Source organism: Pelmatolapia mariae, linkage group LG3_W (genome assembly GCF_036321145.2).
Source record: "Pelmatolapia mariae isolate MD_Pm_ZW linkage group LG3_W, Pm_UMD_F_2, whole genome shotgun sequence".
In the NCBI taxonomy this organism is placed as follows: domain Eukaryota; kingdom Metazoa; phylum Chordata; class Actinopteri; order Cichliformes; family Cichlidae; genus Pelmatolapia; species Pelmatolapia mariae.
Genome location: NC_086229.1, coordinates 63,139,014 through 63,161,067, shown reverse-complemented (window position 1 = coordinate 63,161,067; position 22,054 = coordinate 63,139,014). Strand labels below are relative to the sequence as shown.

Here is a 22,054-nt window from a genome sequence, read left to right as displayed (position 1 = left end):
AGTCTCCACCTGTTGCTCCGTTGGCACTCAAGATGCGGCCGCTTCAGTTGGGAGTCCTCCGTATGGCTTCAGGTGCTCACGCTCCAGCCTCAGCGTCACCGTTCTGTGCACCAGAGGCTCACTTGCTTACGCCGCCAGCTACCTCTGCCCAAAGGAAACGGCGCTCACTTTGCCGTCATATGGACACTTCTGAGCAACCTCCTATGGTGAGCCAAAAGGACTACACTTTCCACACTCCACCTGAGCCATTAATCAGTAAGGATTATGAGCTCACCTCAGAGACTTTCGGGACCTCGTTTCTCGATGAGGATTTGGATTGGGAAGCCAGTTTTGGTTTAAGTCCTCACAAGCTAGTTAATGACAACGTACATTCTTCTAAGACTGTTGGTTCTTGGACTGTACATCATGGTGGAAACAAGCTAAAACCCACTTTTGCCAAGTTTGTTTTTTCTAACCCTGGCCACATAAATTCTGAGGCTGTGAAAACTGTTAAGACTGTTAGACGTGGTGGTGGTAGGAAGCTAAGAAACTTTGTAGAGGAGTCTGTGTTTGCTGAACCTACTCCTTCGCCCCATTGTGTTCCTGCTCCCAGGGCAGCTCGGGCCCAGCATTCCCCTGCACCTGTTTCGGTGCTTCAGGTGAGGGAGGCTGAGGTCCAGCTGGTCCCTGCTCCAGTGTCCAGGCCGGCTGAGGCTCTGCCTGTCGCTGCACCCGTACCAGCTCCTCGGGTGGGGACAGCAGCTGCCCAGCGATTGACGGTGCCTGTCCCGGCTCCCAGCGTGAGGATGACCGGGAACCAGTTAGCTCCAGCACCCGTACCTTCTCCTCGGGGGGGAGTGGCTGGTGTCCGGCAGGTACCTGCACCTGTTTCTGACCTCGCTGGAGGCTCAGGTGAGCCCGTCCAGCGGTTGTTTTCAGCTTCTGGAGGCTTAGGGGAATGAGCTCAGTTTACTGCTAATCCACCACCTAACCCCCCATTACTACCATCGTTACAACAGTCAATAGAACTTAAACTTCTATCAATAGCTCGAACATTAGCTCACCTGTCAGCTCAGTCGCCTGCTCAGTTACCACCTGCCTCGCCTGGAGGGTCCGAGGGGCCTGTCCAGCCTTCTGTTCCCGCTGGGGGTTCTGGAGAACCGCACCAGCCTTTGTTCGTCTCCGTTGGAGGGTCCGAGGGGCCCGTCCAGCCTTCTGTTCCCGCTGGGGGTTCTGGAGAACCGCACCAGCCTTTGTTCGTCTCTGCTGGAGGGTCCGAGGGGCCCGTCCAGCCTTCTGTTCCCGCTGGGGGTTCTGGAGAACCGCACCGGCCTTCTGCCTCAGCTGGAGGGTCCGAGGGGCCCGTCCAGCCTTCGTCGCCACCACCTGCGGCTCCCACGCCGTCGCCTGCAGTGCCACCACCTGCGGCTCCCACGCCGTCGCCTGCAGTCCCACCATCTGTTTCGTCTCGTGCAGCTTCGCCGTCGCCTGGTCCAGCTCTGGCTTCAGCTTCGCCATCGCCTGGTCCAGCTCTGGCTTCAGCTTCGCCGTCGCCTGGTCCAGCTCTGGCTTCAGCTTCGCCGTCGCCTGGTCCAGCTCTGGCTTCGCCGTTGCCTGGTCCAGCTCCGGCTTCAGCTTCGCCGTCGCCTGGTCCGGCTCTGGCTTCAGCTTTGCCGTCGCCTGGTCCGGCTCTGGCTTCAGCTTCGCCTGTCCGGCCTGGTCCGGCTTTGGCTTCAGCTTCGCCTGTCCGGCCTGGTCCGACTTTGGCTTCAGCTTCGCCTGTCAGGCCTGCTCCGGCTTTGGCTTCAGCTTCGCCTGTTCGTCCTGCACGTCCTGTCTGGCCTGTTCGTCCTGCACGTCCTGTCCGGCCGCTTTCCAGGCCAATGACTGGACGTCCTCGCCGTCGTGGACGGCCTCCTGACCTGCTCCGTCGCCGCCGGTGCCTCCCGCCTGGCCGGCCTCCTGACCTGCTCCGTCGCCGCCGGTGCCTCCCGCCCGGCCGGCCTCCTGAACTTTTTTCTGGACTCTTGTGCCGTCGTCCTCCGGGCCAGCCCCCTGAACTTTGTGTGAATTGTTTTTCCTGGCCGCCTGTGTGTTTTGTTATGTTGTTTTCCGGGCTCCGGTGTTTGCGTTTTTTTTTTTTGTTTCTGGCTCCTTGTTTGGTTTGTTTTGAGCCCTCCGTCCTGTTTCCCCCACCGCCCGCCCTGGTTTGGTTGTTTTTGGTGTTCTGGTTTGGGCTGTCTGGAAGCCAGCCCTTAAGGGGGGGGGGGGGGGGTCATCGACCCAGTGGTTTGTGTTTTGGTTCTTTGAGTTTGTTATTTCATTATATTCTAGTTTTGCTTTTTGGGATTTTGGATTATTCTTAGTTTAGGTTCTCTGGGTGGGTTCTGTTAGAGTTTTAGTGTTCTGGTTTTCTGTCTGTGATTCTGAGTTGCTGTCTCCCCTGTTTGCTGTATCCCCACGTCCAGTCAGTGTCTGTGTCTGCCCTGGTCCCACGTCTTTGTTCCCTTTTGTTATAATGCCTGCCTGTGAGTCTGTGTTATGTTTCTTGTTTTACTTTGAAAGTCCATGTCTCATGTTAGTGTATCTGGTTTTGCTCTCCTTGTCTCATTAGTCCTGATTTGCCCCAGCTGTGTTTCCCTCCTGTTGCCCATTCCCTGATTGCTCCCTCTGTGTATTTAAGCCCTGTGTTTTCCTGTGCTCTCTGTCGCGATCTACCGTTTACCTAGCTGTGTGTTCTGTCAGTTCTCTGGTTTAAGTTTATTTTGATTTTTTTCCCAGGTATGTTTTGTTACCCTTTTTGAGTTCATCATTAAAGCTGTTTTGAGTTTACCTTTTGTCTCTGGAGTCTGCACTTTGGGTCCTTTTCCTGTCTGCACACAGCCATTCATAACAGAAGATCGCGACTATACTATGGACCCAGCAGACATTGAACTTCAGGAGCGACGCCGAGCAGCCTTTGCCCAGCTGAAGGAGGAACTCCGCTGGAAGCCATGGCGCACCCCTGACATCGGGCGCATTTTCCATGGAACTCGGCTGGCTCTCGGTGGGCCCCGGAGCTGCCAGAAGTCTCCACCTGTTGCTCCGTTGGCACTCAAGATGCGGCCGCTTCAGTTGGGAGTCCTCCGTATGGCTTCAGGTGCTCACGCTCCAGCCTCAGCGTCACCGTTCTGTGCACCAGAGGCTCACTTGCTTACGCCGCCAGCTACCTCTGCCCAAAGGAAACGGCGCTCACTTTGCCGTCATATGGACACTTCTGAGCAACCTCCTATGGTGAGCCAAAAGGACTACACTTTCCACACTCCACCTGAGCCATTAATCAGTAAGGATTATGAGCTCACCTCAGAGACTTTCGGGACCTCGTTTCTCGATGAGGATTTGGATTGGGAAGCCAGTTTTGGTTTAAGTCCTCACAAGCTAGTTAATGACAACGTACATTCTTCTAAGACTGTTGGTTCTTGGACTGTACATCATGGTGGAAACAAGCTAAAACCCACTTTTGCCAAGTTTGTTTTTTCTAACCCTGGCCACATAAATTCTGAGGCTGTGAAAACTGTTAAGACTGTTAGACGTGGTGGTGGTAGGAAGCTAAGAAACTTTGTAGAGGAGTCTGTGTTTGCTGAACCTACTCCTTCGCCCCATTGTGTTCCTGCTCCCAGGGCAGCTCGGGCCCAGCATTCCCCTGCACCTGTTTCGGTGCTTCAGGTGAGGGAGGCTGAGGTCCAGCTGGTCCCTGCTCCAGTGTCCAGGCCGGCTGAGGCTCTGCCTGTCGCTGCACCCGTACCAGCTCCTCGGGTGGGGACAGCAGCTGCCCAGCGATTGACGGTGCCTGTCCCGGCTCCCAGCGTGAGGATGACCGGGAACCAGTTAGCTCCAGCACCCGTACCTTCTCCTCGGGGGGGAGTGGCTGGTGTCCGGCAGGTACCTGCACCTGTTTCTGACCTCGCTGGAGGCTCAGGTGAGCCCGTCCAGCGGTTGTTTTCAGCTTCTGGAGGCTTAGGGGAATGAGCTCAGTTTACTGCTAATCCACCACCTAACCCCCCATTACTACCATCGTTACAACAGTCAATAGAACTTAAACTTCTATCAATAGCTCGAACATTAGCTCACCTGTCAGCTCAGTCGCCTGCTCAGTTACCACCTGCCTCGCCTGGAGGGTCCGAGGGGCCTGTCCAGCCTTCTGTTCCCGCTGGGGGTTCTGGAGAACCGCACCAGCCTTTGTTCGTCTCCGTTGGAGGGTCCGAGGGGCCCGTCCAGCCTTCTGTTCCCGCTGGGGGTTCTGGAGAACCGCACCAGCCTTTGTTCGTCTCTGCTGGAGGGTCCGAGGGGCCCGTCCAGCCTTCTGTTCCCGCTGGGGGTTCTGGAGAACCGCACCGGCCTTCTGCCTCAGCTGGAGGGTCCGAGGGGCCCGTCCAGCCTTCGTCGCCACCACCTGCGGCTCCCACGCCGTCGCCTGCAGTGCCACCACCTGCGGCTCCCACGCCGTCGCCTGCAGTCCCACCATCTGTTTCGTCTCGTGCAGCTTCGCCGTCGCCTGGTCCAGCTCTGGCTTCAGCTTCGCCATCGCCTGGTCCAGCTCTGGCTTCAGCTTCGCCGTCGCCTGGTCCAGCTCTGGCTTCAGCTTCGCCGTCGCCTGGTCCAGCTCTGGCTTCGCCGTTGCCTGGTCCAGCTCCGGCTTCAGCTTCGCCGTCGCCTGGTCCGGCTCTGGCTTCAGCTTTGCCGTCGCCTGGTCCGGCTCTGGCTTCAGCTTCGCCTGTCCGGCCTGGTCCGGCTTTGGCTTCAGCTTCGCCTGTCCGGCCTGGTCCGACTTTGGCTTCAGCTTCGCCTGTCAGGCCTGCTCCGGCTTTGGCTTCAGCTTCGCCTGTTCGTCCTGCACGTCCTGTCTGGCCTGTTCGTCCTGCACGTCCTGTCCGGCCGCTTTCCAGGCCAATGACTGGACGTCCTCGCCGTCGTGGACGGCCTCCTGACCTGCTCCGTCGCCGCCGGTGCCTCCCGCCTGGCCGGCCTCCTGACCTGCTCCGTCGCCGCCGGTGCCTCCCGCCCGGCCGGCCTCCTGAACTTTTTTCTGGACTCTTGTGCCGTCGTCCTCCGGGCCAGCCCCCTGAACTTTGTGTGAATTGTTTTTCCTGGCCGCCTGTGTGTTTTGTTATGTTGTTTTCCGGGCTCCGGTGTTTGCGTTTTTTTTTTTTGTTTCTGGCTCCTTGTTTGGTTTGTTTTGAGCCCTCCGTCCTGTTTCCCCCACCGCCCGCCCTGGTTTGGTTGTTTTTGGTGTTCTGGTTTGGGCTGTCTGGAAGCCAGCCCTTAAGGGGGGGGGGGGGGGGGGGTCATCGACCCAGTGGTTTGTGTTTTGGTTCTTTGAGTTTGTTATTTCATTATATTCTAGTTTTGCTTTTTGGGATTTTGGATTATTCTTAGTTTAGGTTCTCTGGGTGGGTTCTGTTAGAGTTTTAGTGTTCTGGTTTTCTGTCTGTGATTCTGAGTTGCTGTCTCCCCTGTTTGCTGTATCCCCACGTCCAGTCAGTGTCTGTGTCTGCCCTGGTCCCACGTCTTTGTTCCCTTTTGTTATAATGCCTGCCTGTGAGTCTGTGTTATGTTTCTTGTTTTACTTTGAAAGTCCATGTCTCATGTTAGTGTATCTGGTTTTGCTCTCCTTGTCTCATTAGTCCTGATTTGCCCCAGCTGTGTTTCCCTCCTGTTGCCCATTCCCTGATTGCTCCCTCTGTGTATTTAAGCCCTGTGTTTTCCTGTGCTCTCTGTCGCGATCTACCGTTTACCTAGCTGTGTGTTCTGTCAGTTCTCTGGTTTAAGTTTATTTTGATTTTTTTCCCAGGTATGTTTTGTTACCCTTTTTGAGTTCATCATTAAAGCTGTTTTGAGTTTACCTTTTGTCTCTGGAGTCTGCACTTTGGGTCCTTTTCCTGTCTGCACACAGCCATTCATAACAGAAGATCGCGACTATACTATGGACCCAGCAGACATTGAACTTCAGGAGCGACGCCGAGCAGCCTTTGCCCAGCTGAAGGAGGAACTCCGCTGGAAGCCATGGCGCACCCCTGACGTCGGGCGCATTTTCCATGGAACTCGGCTGGCTCTCGGTGGGCCCCGGAGCTGCCAGAAGTCTCCACCTGTTGCTCCGTTGGCACTCAAGATGCGGCCGCTTCAGTTGGGAGTCCTCCGTATGGCTTCAGGTGCTCACGCTCCAGCCTCAGCGTCACCGTTCTGTGCACCAGAGGCTCACTTGCTTACGCCGCCAGCTACCTCTGCCCAAAGGAAACGGCGCTCACTTTGCCGTCATATGGACACTTCTGAGCAACCTCCTATGGTGAGCCAAAAGGACTACACTTTCCACACTCCACCTGAGCCATTAATCAGTAAGGATTATGAGCTCACCTCAGAGACTTTCGGGACCTCGTTTCTCGATGAGGATTTGGATTGGGAAGCCAGTTTTGGTTTAAGTCCTCACAAGCTAGTTAATGACAACGTACATTCTTCTAAGACTGTTGGTTCTTGGACTGTACATCATGGTGGAAACAAGCTAAAACCCACTTTTGCCAAGTTTGTTTTTTCTAACCCTGGCCACATAAATTCTGAGGCTGTGAAAACTGTTAAGACTGTTAGACGTGGTGGTGGTAGGAAGCTAAGAAACTTTGTAGAGGAGTCTGTGTTTGCTGAACCTACTCCTTCGCCCCATTGTGTTCCTGCTCCCAGGGCAGCTCGGGCCCAGCATTCCCCTGCACCTGTTTCGGTGCTTCAGGTGAGGGAGGCTGAGGTCCAGCTGGTCCCTGCTCCAGTGTCCAGGCCGGCTGAGGCTCTGCCTGTCGCTGCACCCGTACCAGCTCCTCGGGTGGGGACAGCAGCTGCCCAGCGATTGACGGTGCCTGTCCCGGCTCCCAGCGTGAGGATGACCGGGAACCAGTTAGCTCCAGCACCCGTACCTTCTCCTCGGGGGGGAGTGGCTGGTGTCCGGCAGGTACCTGCACCTGTTTCTGACCTCGCTGGAGGCTCAGGTGAGCCCGTCCAGCGGTTGTTTTCAGCTTCTGGAGGCTTAGGGGAATGAGCTCAGTTTACTGCTAATCCACCACCTAACCCCCCATTACTACCATCGTTACAACAGTCAATAGAACTTAAACTTCTATCAATAGCTCGAACATTAGCTCACCTGTCAGCTCAGTCGCCTGCTCAGTTACCACCTGCCTCGCCTGGAGGGTCCGAGGGGCCTGTCCAGCCTTCTGTTCCCGCTGGGGGTTCTGGAGAACCGCACCAGCCTTTGTTCGTCTCCGTTGGAGGGTCCGAGGGGCCCGTCCAGCCTTCTGTTCCCGCTGGGGGTTCTGGAGAACCGCACCAGCCTTTGTTCGTCTCTGCTGGAGGGTCCGAGGGGCCCGTCCAGCCTTCTGTTCCCGCTGGGGGTTCTGGAGAACCGCACCGGCCTTCTGCCTCAGCTGGAGGGTCCGAGGGGCCCGTCCAGCCTTCGTCGCCACCACCTGCGGCTCCCACGCCGTCGCCTGCAGTGCCACCACCTGCGGCTCCCACGCCGTCGCCTGCAGTCCCACCATCTGTTTCGTCTCGTGCAGCTTCGCCGTCGCCTGGTCCAGCTCTGGCTTCAGCTTCGCCATCGCCTGGTCCAGCTCTGGCTTCAGCTTCGCCGTCGCCTGGTCCAGCTCTGGCTTCAGCTTCGCCGTCGCCTGGTCCAGCTCTGGCTTCGCCGTTGCCTGGTCCAGCTCCGGCTTCAGCTTCGCCGTCGCCTGGTCCGGCTCTGGCTTCAGCTTTGCCGTCGCCTGGTCCGGCTCTGGCTTCAGCTTCGCCTGTCCGGCCTGGTCCGGCTTTGGCTTCAGCTTCGCCTGTCCGGCCTGGTCCGACTTTGGCTTCAGCTTCGCCTGTCAGGCCTGCTCCGGCTTTGGCTTCAGCTTCGCCTGTTCGTCCTGCACGTCCTGTCTGGCCTGTTCGTCCTGCACGTCCTGTCCGGCCGCTTTCCAGGCCAATGACTGGACGTCCTCGCCGTCGTGGACGGCCTCCTGACCTGCTCCGTCGCCGCCGGTGCCTCCCGCCTGGCCGGCCTCCTGACCTGCTCCGTCGCCGCCGGTGCCTCCCGCCCGGCCGGCCTCCTGAACTTTTTTCTGGACTCTTGTGCCGTCGTCCTCCGGGCCAGCCCCCTGAACTTTGTGTGAATTGTTTTTCCTGGCCGCCTGTGTGTTTTGTTATGTTGTTTTCCGGGCTCCGGTGTTTGCGTTTTTTTTTTTTGTTTCTGGCTCCTTGTTTGGTTTGTTTTGAGCCCTCCGTCCTGTTTCCCCCACCGCCCGCCCTGGTTTGGTTGTTTTTGGTGTTCTGGTTTGGGCTGTCTGGAAGCCAGCCCTTAAGGGGGGGGGGGGGGGGGGGTCATCGACCCAGTGGTTTGTGTTTTGGTTCTTTGAGTTTGTTATTTCATTATATTCTAGTTTTGCTTTTTGGGATTTTGGATTATTCTTAGTTTAGGTTCTCTGGGTGGGTTCTGTTAGAGTTTTAGTGTTCTGGTTTTCTGTCTGTGATTCTGAGTTGCTGTCTCCCCTGTTTGCTGTATCCCCACGTCCAGTCAGTGTCTGTGTCTGCCCTGGTCCCACGTCTTTGTTCCCTTTTGTTATAATGCCTGCCTGTGAGTCTGTGTTATGTTTCTTGTTTTACTTTGAAAGTCCATGTCTCATGTTAGTGTATCTGGTTTTGCTCTCCTTGTCTCATTAGTCCTGATTTGCCCCAGCTGTGTTTCCCTCCTGTTGCCCATTCCCTGATTGCTCCCTCTGTGTATTTAAGCCCTGTGTTTTCCTGTGCTCTCTGTCGCGATCTACCGTTTACCTAGCTGTGTGTTCTGTCAGTTCTCTGGTTTAAGTTTATTTTGATTTTTTTCCCAGGTATGTTTTGTTACCCTTTTTGAGTTCATCATTAAAGCTGTTTTGAGTTTACCTTTTGTCTCTGGAGTCTGCACTTTGGGTCCTTTTCCTGTCTGCACACAGCCATTCATAACAGAAGATCGCGACTATACTATGGACCCAGCAGACATTGAACTTCAGGAGCGACGCCGAGCAGCCTTTGCCCAGCTGAAGGAGGAACTCCGCTGGAAGCCATGGCGCACCCCTGACGTCGGGCGCATTTTCCATGGAACTCGGCTGGCTCTCGGTGGGCCCCGGAGCTGCCAGAAGTCTCCACCTGTTGCTCCGTTGGCACTCAAGATGCGGCCGCTTCAGTTGGGAGTCCTCCGTATGGCTTCAGGTGCTCACGCTCCAGCCTCAGCGTCACCGTTCTGTGCACCAGAGGCTCACTTGCTTACGCCGCCAGCTACCTCTGCCCAAAGGAAACGGCGCTCACTTTGCCGTCATATGGACACTTCTGAGCAACCTCCTATGGTGAGCCAAAAGGACTACACTTTCCACACTCCACCTGAGCCATTAATCAGTAAGGATTATGAGCTCACCTCAGAGACTTTCGGGACCTCGTTTCTCGATGAGGATTTGGATTGGGAAGCCAGTTTTGGTTTAAGTCCTCACAAGCTAGTTAATGACAACGTACATTCTTCTAAGACTGTTGGTTCTTGGACTGTACATCATGGTGGAAACAAGCTAAAACCCACTTTTGCCAAGTTTGTTTTTTCTAACCCTGGCCACATAAATTCTGAGGCTGTGAAAACTGTTAAGACTGTTAGACGTGGTGGTGGTAGGAAGCTAAGAAACTTTGTAGAGGAGTCTGTGTTTGCTGAACCTACTCCTTCGCCCCATTGTGTTCCTGCTCCCAGGGCAGCTCGGGCCCAGCATTCCCCTGCACCTGTTTCGGTGCTTCAGGTGAGGGAGGCTGAGGTCCAGCTGGTCCCTGCTCCAGTGTCCAGGCCGGCTGAGGCTCTGCCTGTCGCTGCACCCGTACCAGCTCCTCGGGTGGGGACAGCAGCTGCCCAGCGATTGACGGTGCCTGTCCCGGCTCCCAGCGTGAGGATGACCGGGAACCAGTTAGCTCCAGCACCCGTACCTTCTCCTCGGGGGGGAGTGGCTGGTGTCCGGCAGGTACCTGCACCTGTTTCTGACCTCGCTGGAGGCTCAGGTGAGCCCGTCCAGCGGTTGTTTTCAGCTTCTGGAGGCTTAGGGGAATGAGCTCAGTTTACTGCTAATCCACCACCTAACCCCCCATTACTACCATCGTTACAACAGTCAATAGAACTTAAACTTCTATCAATAGCTCGAACATTAGCTCACCTGTCAGCTCAGTCGCCTGCTCAGTTACCACCTGCCTCGCCTGGAGGGTCCGAGGGGCCTGTCCAGCCTTCTGTTCCCGCTGGGGGTTCTGGAGAACCGCACCAGCCTTTGTTCGTCTCCGTTGGAGGGTCCGAGGGGCCCGTCCAGCCTTCTGTTCCCGCTGGGGGTTCTGGAGAACCGCACCAGCCTTTGTTCGTCTCTGCTGGAGGGTCCGAGGGGCCCGTCCAGCCTTCTGTTCCCGCTGGGGGTTCTGGAGAACCGCACCGGCCTTCTGCCTCAGCTGGAGGGTCCGAGGGGCCCGTCCAGCCTTCGTCGCCACCACCTGCGGCTCCCACGCCGTCGCCTGCAGTGCCACCACCTGCGGCTCCCACGCCGTCGCCTGCAGTCCCACCATCTGTTTCGTCTCGTGCAGCTTCGCCGTCGCCTGGTCCAGCTCTGGCTTCAGCTTCGCCATCGCCTGGTCCAGCTCTGGCTTCAGCTTCGCCGTCGCCTGGTCCAGCTCTGGCTTCAGCTTCGCCGTCGCCTGGTCCAGCTCTGGCTTCGCCGTTGCCTGGTCCAGCTCCGGCTTCAGCTTCGCCGTCGCCTGGTCCGGCTCTGGCTTCAGCTTTGCCGTCGCCTGGTCCGGCTCTGGCTTCAGCTTCGCCTGTCCGGCCTGGTCCGGCTTTGGCTTCAGCTTCGCCTGTCCGGCCTGGTCCGACTTTGGCTTCAGCTTCGCCTGTCAGGCCTGCTCCGGCTTTGGCTTCAGCTTCGCCTGTTCGTCCTGCACGTCCTGTCTGGCCTGTTCGTCCTGCACGTCCTGTCCGGCCGCTTTCCAGGCCAATGACTGGACGTCCTCGCCGTCGTGGACGGCCTCCTGACCTGCTCCGTCGCCGCCGGTGCCTCCCGCCTGGCCGGCCTCCTGACCTGCTCCGTCGCCGCCGGTGCCTCCCGCCCGGCCGGCCTCCTGAACTTTTTTCTGGACTCTTGTGCCGTCGTCCTCCGGGCCAGCCCCCTGAACTTTGTGTGAATTGTTTTTCCTGGCCGCCTGTGTGTTTTGTTATGTTGTTTTCCGGGCTCCGGTGTTTGCGTTTTTTTTTTTTGTTTCTGGCTCCTTGTTTGGTTTGTTTTGAGCCCTCCGTCCTGTTTCCCCCACCGCCCGCCCTGGTTTGGTTGTTTTTGGTGTTCTGGTTTGGGCTGTCTGGAAGCCAGCCCTTAAGGGGGGGGGGGGGTCATCGACCCAGTGGTTTGTGTTTTGGTTCTTTGAGTTTGTTATTTCATTATATTCTAGTTTTGCTTTTTGGGATTTTGGATTATTCTTAGTTTAGGTTCTCTGGGTGGGTTCTGTTAGAGTTTTAGTGTTCTGGTTTTCTGTCTGTGATTCTGAGTTGCTGTCTCCCCTGTTTGCTGTATCCCCACGTCCAGTCAGTGTCTGTGTCTGCCCTGGTCCCACGTCTTTGTTCCCTTTGTTATAATGCCTGCCTGTGAGTCTGTGTTATGTTTCCTGTTTTACTTTGAAAGTCCATGTCTCATGTTAGTGTATCTGGTTTTGCTCTCCTTGTCTCGTTAGTCCTGATTTGCCCCAGCTGTGTTTCCCTCCTGTTACCCATTCCCTGATTGCTCCCTCTGTGTATTTAAGCCCTGTGTTTTCCTGTGCTCTCTGTCGCGATCTACCGTTTACCTAGCTGTGTGTTCTGTCAGTTCTCTGGTTTAAGTTTATTTTGATTTTTTCCCAGGTATGTTTTGTTACCCTTTTTGAGTTCATCATTAAAGCTGTTTTGAGTTCACCTTTTGTCTCCGGAGTCTGCACTTTGGGTCCTTTTCCTGTCTGCACACAGCCATTCATAACACCCTTTTCACTGTCCATGTTGAACCACACCACTACAAATTCAGCATAACAATCTCATCAAAGGTGCATAGTGTTCTACAAAAAATATATATAAAAAATTATACAGAGATTACAGGCTATTCTAAGATCAAACTTTTACAGGCACCTTAGTCATAAAGTCGTGTATCGATCGGCATTTTTAAAAGCACACAAAGCACCCATAAAATCTATCAGAAACTTATCTTGCAATACGTTTATTTAGTTATTTTTGAATAAACAGTTTTTCCATCTAACTTTTGTTGTTAAAATGTTACATCTCAATCAAGTACTGTATGCTTTTTATATTTTTAGTAGTGTTTCACACAAACAGCAAATATTGTCAAAAAAGTAAGAAATCTTTGGGGGTGCTTTGATGCATTGGGCTAAAAACGCCCCTGGTTTCAGGGGTGAGTAAATCTGACAGTCATTGGCATACAAATGATGTGAGAGATTAAATTGAGAGATTAAATTTTTTAATAATAGGGCCAAGGGGAAGTAAATAAATGAAGAAGGGGCTAAAGGATGGATCCTTGAGGTATACCACATGGGAGGGGGGTGAAGGATGTATGGAATTTAGCAAGTGCGACAGAGACATTTCTGTCAAAACAGGTATGACTTGAAACACTCCAAGGCAGTACCCATAACTCCAACATGATTTTTTTAGGTGAGAAATAAAGATGTGATCTATGGTGTCAAAAGCTGCTGTGAGATCCAAAAGCACAAATAGAATGGAGTCCCCGAGTCAGCAGTTAGTAAAATATCATTGAAAACTCTCAAAAGTGCAGACTCTGTGCTGTGAAGTGCCTTAAAACTAGAGATGGCACGATACCACTTTTTTTATGTCCGATACCGATACCGATATCATAAATTTGGATATCTGCCGATACCGATATTAATCCGATATAGTGTGTTTTTTAATCAATAAAACTGTTTTTTAATATCTTGCTGCATTTTGTATAAGTTCATACTCAAGTTTAAATAAACAACAACACTAAAGCTATTCTGTTATACCTGTATGTAAAAAATACACTGCACCCAAAATATTTCATAGTTCAGCAATACTGATCAATCTAATAAACTTAAACCTACTCCATCCTCCCTATTCTGGTATTGTAAAGAGTACTTAGCAGAAATATTAAGCAAACTAACTAATAGGGTTGCAAACTCCCAGCAAAAAAAAAAAAAAGGGAACCACCCCCCACCCTCCACCTCATGATGCTTAATCAATGTAATCAACTTTAATTTGATGCAGTGTGAAAAAAAAATGCACAGAAATAAATTATTTTTCAAGAATAATTAAATAGATTCAACATCTTTCTTCTACAGAATTGCAGACTGCACAGATGGTATCTTCCCAAAGGAAAAAGTACTATAGCTTACTAGGGTATATTAGACTTAACAGTTACTATATACAGTAATGGACTTCTATACATTTTACATCAGATTAAAACTTTGGGTGTAAGATTCAGATAATTATTTATTAAAAGCTAGACATTTTAAATGAGAATAAGAAAGAAAAGTATGTCTTTGTGCCCCCCTTTTCCCTGTTAATGCCCTATCGGGCCCCTGGCTAAACTTTGCTAGATCCGCCCCTGCACAGTTACCAGCCGTCAGCTACGTAGAAAAGGATCCTGGTCTAGAAAGTAATATTAAATAAATTCTAACGACAGCTGCTGTTGTTCAGCCGCTGGTTTCCTCTTTCTGGTGCAAAGTGGGCCAAAAACAAAGAAGAGAGACGGACTCACGACAGAAAAGCCGATCAGCTGATCATTAAGCAGTTTCATGAAGTAGCGGCAGGAGAGGGAGGGAGAGAGAGGCAGTCGCTCCATATATCGGTTGTTAAGCTTAACGTAGGTACGCTTTACAAACATTCAGAGATGAACTTACACACTTGCTTTACTTCTCTCTGGGATAACTTCCTCGGAGACGAAATGCTGGTTTGCTAGCAAGGCTACAAATACACACAGCCGCTCTATCAGGTGAGCACACTGCTCCGACGTGCTACGGTTATGAGCCAAGTTACGCCGTGTCGCAAGTTTTGTGAGGTGCTTTTTTGATATTTAATGGATCGGATTACATTTTTTATTTCTCACCGATATCCGATCCAGCAATTTACGTCAGTATCGGACCGATACCGATACCTAATATCGGATCGGTCCATCTCTACTTAAAACATGACGGAAATACCTCAAAAATGTTTTGACTATTTAGAAAAGACTGCAGCTGTGAAGACACTACTTTTTCCAAAACTTTAGAAACAAAAGGGAGCTTAAAAATAGGCCTGAAATTATACAAGAGTAATCCGGGCCAGGACGTTTCAGCAGAGGCTGGACCACTGCCTGTTTAAAAGTTATAAGTACATTGCCTAAAGTCAGGCTGCTGTTTATAAGCCTTTGAATATAAGGTCCAATAGTGTCTAAAACGTCTTTTTAAAAAAGCGAGGGGGGACGACATCAATGGGAGAGCCAGACTTAATTTGGGTAACAATTTTCCCAGATAAGACAGAGCCAAAGGTTCAAAATGGCTAAAAACTTTAATAATAACATAAGGTTCTTTCCATTGTGAAACGGGTTACTAGTTTCTGAAGACATGATGAAGAAGGTGTCTTAACAGTCATTGGCTGAGAAGAAAAAGCAAGAGCTTCAGTGATGAGAACAGGGACTTTAAATATATAGACTATGTAAACTGAGAGCTGGCCAATATAATGGAGAGAAGGCAATTGGAAGGGAAGCAAAGCCAAGAGCACTGGAGGTGGATTGAAGCTTTTCCACCATGGTGGGGGCAGGAAGAAAAAAATAGAGCAGGGGTCCAATTAAATTTAAATTCACCAAATCACAACAACAGTCACCTCAAGGTACTTCATATTGTAAGGTAGACCCTACAATAGACTTAGAGAGACATAGAGCTTTTTATTGTCATTGTGCAGTTTCTTGCACAGCGAAATTGGGTAGATGGACCACAAAGGTGCTAAAGTAAGAAGAAGAGAAACCAATATACAACGAAGGCAGAAAAAATAAATAAATGAATAAATAATTAAATAAGTAGAATAAAATACAAAGCAGTGTATATGTATACATATGTGAGTGGAACTATATACATGGTATATGTGTAGGAAACATTGAAACAGACTGGGTCCAAAATGATTGCACTTGAGCCACAAATATTGCACAGAACATGGAAAGACTGAGATATTGCACATGATCAACAGCGGTGTCAAGGTGGATGTGTTGGGAAAGTCTTTACGCACTCTTAGTTTTCATTAATAGTTCTGACAACCCACGGGAAGAAGCTGTTCTTTAGTCTGTTGGTTTTGCACCTGATGGATCTGAGCCTTTTTCACCTTTTTCCCGAGGGCAGGATGTTGAAGAGGTGGCGGTTAGGATGGAAGTGGTCCTTTATAATTGCCCTGGCTCTGGAGAGACATCTTGAGCTGGCAATTAAGTCAAGGATGGGGAGTGGACAGCAGATCACCTTCTCTGCAGTTCTGATGACCCTCTGTAGTCTCTTCTTGTCAGCTGTTGTGCAACCAGCATACCACAAAGGAATGGCGTGCACCAGCACACTCTCGATAGTGGCACGGTAGAAGGACACTAGGAGTTCAGTCTGCAGCCTGTTCCATCTCAAAACCCTCAAGAAATGCAGGCGCTGCTGGGCTTTCTTTACTAGGGCTGATGTGTTTGTGGACCAAGATAGGTCCTCGGATATGTGGGTGCCGAGGAACTTAAAGGAGGACACCCTCTCCACATAGTCACCTTTTATGTAGAGGGGGGGAGGATCAGTCCTCGTTTTGCGGAATTCCATGACCACTTCCTTGGTTTTCTTGGTGTTTAGGGTGAGGTTATTGTAGTTACACCATTCTGACAGTCGCAGGACCTCATCCCTGTAGGCGGTGTCATCATCGTTGGTGATGAGCCCCATCAGAGTGGTGTCGTCTGCAAATTTGATGATGATGTTGCAGGGGTGCGTAGGGGTGCAGTCACTGGTGTAGATGGTGTATAATAGTGGACTCAATAATACATACAAAGAAAAACCCAACAATCTTATGACCCCGTATGAGGAAGCACTTTGGTATGAGTGGAAAGAAAAAGTCCTTTTTATCAGATAAAAAGCTTCAGCAGCACCAGGCTCAGGGAGAGGCAGCCATCTGCTATGACTGATTGGGCTAAAGGGAGGAAGACAGGACAAAAACATGCTGTGTGTTACGCCTGGGATCGTAATCATATGCAAATTTGAGTGTGCAGGTGCTCCTCCGTGGTTGGTGCATCCAGGGTGGATGGCTCGCACTGATTGGCTGAGGACCGGGAGGCAGCGGATAAGTAGAGACCGCCAGGGACTGCCATTCATTCATTGTCGGCCCAACCCAACCGGCAGACCGTTCACTGTGTCACTATGTTACTATGTTGATTAATGTAAGAGCATGTAGGGATGGACCGCCTTTTTGTTTGATCAGTTTTCTCCTGTTTCTGTTAGGCAGGGAGGAAAGTGGTTGTCGTTTGGTTTAGTTCTTTTGAGTAGGTAAGTTGTGTTTATTCCTGAGATAGGCTACCTTTTGTTTGTTGTTTTGGCCTTGGGTTCACCCTGAAGTTATGATATGCTCCCTTCCTTTGTTTAACTGCACTCATTGTAAATAAATCACTGTCACAAAATATTAAGTGTGTGACGTGTTGCTTGGGGTTGGACGGGGATTGATCACCCTTGTTGTTGTGGTCTGGCCGCGCCTAGACGGGCCATAAGACAGCCAGAGATTAATAACAAGTATGGTTCAATTCAGAGAAGTCTATTAACACGTAGTGAGTTAGAAGGGGATAAAAGAAGAAATACTCAATGCGTCATGTCCCCTGATCCACCCCCAACTTACCAGCCCTGTCTCGGAACTGAGGACGCCATTATCTATCTGCTCAATCGTGTCTACACCCACCTAGACCAGCTGGCGAGCACTGTGAGGGTCATGTTTTTTTACTTTTCCAGTGCTTTCAACACCATCAGGGCGACCCTCCTGGGTGATAAGCTAACAGCGATGCAGGTGGATGCTTCTCTGGTGTCCTGGATTGTTGATTACCTGACAGGAAGATCACAATATGTACGTCTTCCACAGTGTGTGTCTGACAAGGTGATCAGCAACACAGGGGCACCACAAAGGACCATCCTCTCCCCCTACCTCTTCACCCTCTACACAACAGACTTCAGCCACTGCACAGAGTCCTGCCATCTTCAGAGGTTTTCTGATGACTCTGCGGTGGTTGGATGCATCAATAGGGGTGATGAAACAGAGTACCGGGCTGTGGTCAACTCCTTTGTCACGTGGTGTGAGCAGAATCATCTGCAGCTCAACGTGGCAAAGACCAAGGAATTGATTGTGAGGTGGTGGTGATATGGTACTAAAATGACATTAAGATAAGATGGGGTCTCTACCTGAGCCCAGCATGGCCCTGGGTTTAAATACCTCCTACAGGAACAAAAGGCAGTACATAGCTGTTTCAAACCTTTGGTCTTTTCCCCAAAGAAAGTTTCACACTCCCTTGCTACCCCTTACAGTCATTGAAGAGACAAAAGAGTCTTCCTGTGGAGTTGTCTGCTTCCCCCAACTTCCTGAGATATAATCACCAAGCTGTTCAATGGCATGAATATGTGAGACACTGAGCCATGCTAAAACCAAGTGGCACCAAGGCATTATACAATAAAATAACGTGAATAATACGTAAATAAAAGAAATTCCACTACAGACTGTATGCCTGACAGGTTGGATGTCTGAAGACAAAGAAAAATTCTGAAGCATCTTGAGTGAAGTGGTACAGGGTAGTGATGGGTCGTTCGCGAACGAAATGGCTCTTAGAGCCGGATCTTTGAAGTGAATGACGCGAGCCGGGTCCTTATCGCGAGCCGTGGGTTTTTTTCTTTCTTTCTCTCACCCTCTCTCTCTCGCACTTTGTTTTCGCTTCACTCCGCACGCGAGCCTTGTGCTTTGCGCTGGGCAGAGGGGGGAGGGGCGGTAGTTACAGCCTCAGTAGCAGAGGAACGGGAGGGACAGACAGAGAAAGAGAGCCAGGGACAACAACGTCACATTAAAAAGGTATAGTAATCATCCACAGCTATTTTCAGTTGCAGATAATAAAGGATTCAGAAAGTTTATTCATGCAGGCCCATATGACAGAGAATATGCATCTTCTTTTTCATATCTTAATTTATATTTAATTGTGCTGTGGTTTGCAGTGTTTTGTGTTGTTTCATTTTAAATTTGTTTAAAAGGAAAAGCTGAAAATTTAAATAGTTAAAAGTTGAACAGTGACTAGTTGGTTTTTGTATTATATGATTTATTTATTACATTTTATGTGGAGTGACAAAATAAAAGTATATTTACGGTGGCCCCTAGAGACAAAGTAGCAAGTACAAACTAAAAAACACGTACAAACCCTGAAGCACGTACATACTCCAAAACACGTAAAAACTCAGAAGCACGTAAAAACTCCAAAACACATAAAAACTCAGGCTACATCCACACGTACCCGGGTATTTTTGAAAACGGAGATTTCTAAAAATGTCTATTTTCGAAAACTCCGTTTTTGCATTTACGGGTGGATGAGGAAAACGGAGAAAACGCAGCGTCAAAGATGTGCACCTTTTTTGACGTCACACTGTGCGCCACTTTTGTTTCGGTGAAATGAATTTCTACAATACTGTTACTGTTAATTGTACTCTCTGCAGTGTTTAAATGCTTACATATACACACACAGTTACTGTCCTTCCACACATACGACTCGGTTCTGCTTCTACGCCCCATCTTTGTTTACTATTTCCCACCGAGGCTTCTAGACTTCTGATTGGCCAACATTTCTACACATTTAGGAATATATCGACACCTGTTGCTTTGGCATGCTCCTAGCAGCGTTTTACTTCATTTCTGCATTTACATGTGGACGGGATTATTTTTTAAAACGAAAAATGGAAAATCTCTGTTTTTTTTAAAAAATACCCGTGTACGTGTGGACGTAGCCTCAGAAGCACATAAAAATTCCAAAACATGTACAAAAGACAAAAGAAGTGCTACAGAATGCAGTGTTGAGCTTTTGTTACCTAGAGGCTACACAAGCCAGCAAGTACCAACGACCGGTGTGTGGTAGTAAGAGGTAAATGAACTTTTTTTTAATTATTTAAATATATATCAGTGCTTGTGTATAAATACACAAACACTACACATATGCTTTCAATTGTGTAATTTAAGTGATCTAGGTAGCTCTGTTTTGGAAGTTCAGTTAACGCTAGAAATGTGTTTTAGAGTTTGTACGTGCTTTTGGAGTTTGTACGTGTCTCTAGGGGCCACTGTATATATTTATATATAAACATATATAAATAAAACCACTTTTTTTTTACATTACTAATTCCTTTTGTGCATAATTTTATATTATTGTAATAATAAATTAATTAAAGCAACAAAACAACCTGAAGAGCCGGTTGGGAGCCGAAAGAGCCGTCTCTTTTTAGTGAGCCGAACCGAAGGAGCCGGTTCTCTAAAAAGAGCCGGAAATCCCATCACTAGTACAGGGTGTCCCCAGGTGGTGTTTTGAGCAAATTTCAGTGGACCTAGAGGTGAAGGGAAAAGAGGGAATGGGGAGGTGTTGGACAGGTATGATGTGAAGGAGAGTAATGCATAAGGACAGACAGTAGTGGAGTTTGGGAAAAAGAAGAAGCCTCTTCGAAGACAGCTGTGATTTTCAATGATGTATTTTCACTTGTTGTTTTCAAGGCTTCAGTTACAGCTTGAATATTAGTGTAGTTAGCATGATTGCAGGAGATAATGGATGGATAGATGTATTAGTTGTGAATATGTTCTCACAAATCCAGTTTTTAGCTTTTTTAACTGGGGAGACATTGGCTCATAATGAAAATTATTCTTTTCATGCATTTATTTAAAGATTTTTAAATAGCATCATCTTTTCAAATGAAATGTTCTATTGTGATAAGTTTTATTATCAACCAATGGAACTGGAAACTGAATAAAATAAAGGCCTGTGCACTTGTGTGAGTTATGAGTAAAAGTTTGAAAGCTAAGTTCTTTTTGATATTCTGGCAGTATCCCTAACCTTAAGAAGGATAAATTCATGGTTATATGACATGTCCCATAATAGAAGGTTAATGAGTTAGCAAGGTATATGGGGCTGTAAGTCAGTTTTCAGTGCCATGATCGTGGCTTATAATAGCAACAATAATACGTTAAAAAATACTGTAAGTTTGGGGATGAGAAAACTCCTAGAAAATAACATACATACATTTTGCTTAACATAAAATGAGCGAGAACCAGTTAGATGTGATTGATTGGTAAATAAATATATAACAGTTTCAGGTAATCTGAAGGGAAGCAGCTTTTTTATTTTGTGAAGAGTCCACACTGCACGCTGGAGGCTCAGAGGTCAGTATCAGAATAGTGTTGGAGTGACTCCACGCAAATAAATAAATAAATCCTGTTTTTCCTTCAAACAAAGCCTCCTCAGTGATAATGTGTGAGGAGAACTGTGACAGAGAGACAAAATTCAGTCAAACAGATCAGTCAGAAGCTTGTTGTGATGGTGTTGTTGTCTTCATACATACAGGAATTAAAGCTGGATTCCAGTTGACAGTCTACTAAGATATATAGAGCCAATGGTCAGCATTCATAAGACTACATTCTCAATTATCAAATAATAAAGCGGCTAATCAGTTTCAGCTTCCTCGCAGCTCTGCAGAAGGCTAACTGAAGACGCCAAATCGCTGGTTCTTATTTTAGATGACTGTGATTTCATAACCACTAGTTCTGGAAATGGAAGAGAAGCTCTACTCTGTATAGAGATACGAGACTCTTTGTTTCAGTGCAACAGCAGAAATCACTGAAGTCTTTGTGTAGAAATGATGCATTCAGGACTCTCTGCAGATGAATGCTGCTGTGAACTTGAGTGAAATCTGCAGAGGAAACCGACTTATATTGTCTGTGCAGATCTGTGAGCGTCAAACTCAGTCATAACCACTCAGTTATTACCTCTGTTCGCTCCTCTTCCCTCTTTTGATGGGAATGATGGTAAACAGCGTGGTTTGTGCTAAGAGTGGATGAGCTTTGTACTGATGATTCAGAGTGGTTCAGACAGCAGGAGCTTATATGCAGATGCTCTGACTGGGACATGTTACTGATGGTTTGAGTACTTCATCCAGCATTGACTGACAGATGGATGAAAATAAGAGGAGACGACTGTCAGTGCTGCAGAGTGAAATGCTCTGAGAACAGTTCCACTCATGAATGAATGAATTAATAAAATATAAAAGTGAAGTTACATGATATAATAACTTTATATAGATACTTTAAAACAGAGTTTTTAAGTGTGCATAAATCAGAAGATAAAAGACAACGCATGGAATAGAAACAGTTATTCAGCTGTAAGCCTCCATTAGGTTCTGTGGAAAAATACACAAAACAGTGGGTGATATTATATAAGTATTCATTAAATATCAATAAATTAAACTCCATTTAATTCTAGGGGTAATTACACCCTAAGCCCCTGTGCCACATTATAAAATGCTTCCAAAATTCAGATATAATGTAAAACCCTGAAATTAAAGTTGAAAGACTGCACCTTAATCGCATATTTATCGCTTGACTTGCAATCCTCTGCGGAGATCAACAAAGGGAAACCAACAAAAATGGTGTCTTTGTCCCAAACATTTTAGATGACATTATAAAGCATGTGTGTAGATTAGTGCACAAACTCTTTGTGGACTGGAAATCTCCCATCACTTTCTGCTGCTTGTATTCTGCAGTCTCCCATCCCTCCAACTAGTAAGTAGGCAGTGACCTTTATGTTTGTTTTCAGCCTCGGAACAAGAAGGTAATCCCGATCAATACAACAAGCGGGGATTACTCATACTTTGAAAAATGTTGGAAATGTGACAGCGGAAATGGCATTTCTGTTGGAATGCTATGGACGCCATTCCACACAAAGAAATACATTCTTTGTGCCAATTTATTCAGATGATCGTCCGTCCGGGGTGTCCTGGAACTCTT

General features: G+C 48.9%; 1 protein-coding gene across 1 annotated transcript in view; it reads left to right on the top strand.

Moving 5' to 3' along the window:
* Window positions 1-22,054, top strand: part of LOC134623853 (GTPase IMAP family member 8-like) — a 520,463-nt gene that overhangs the window by 192,972 nt on the left and 305,437 nt on the right. The gene's annotated exons all lie outside the window — the stretch shown is intronic.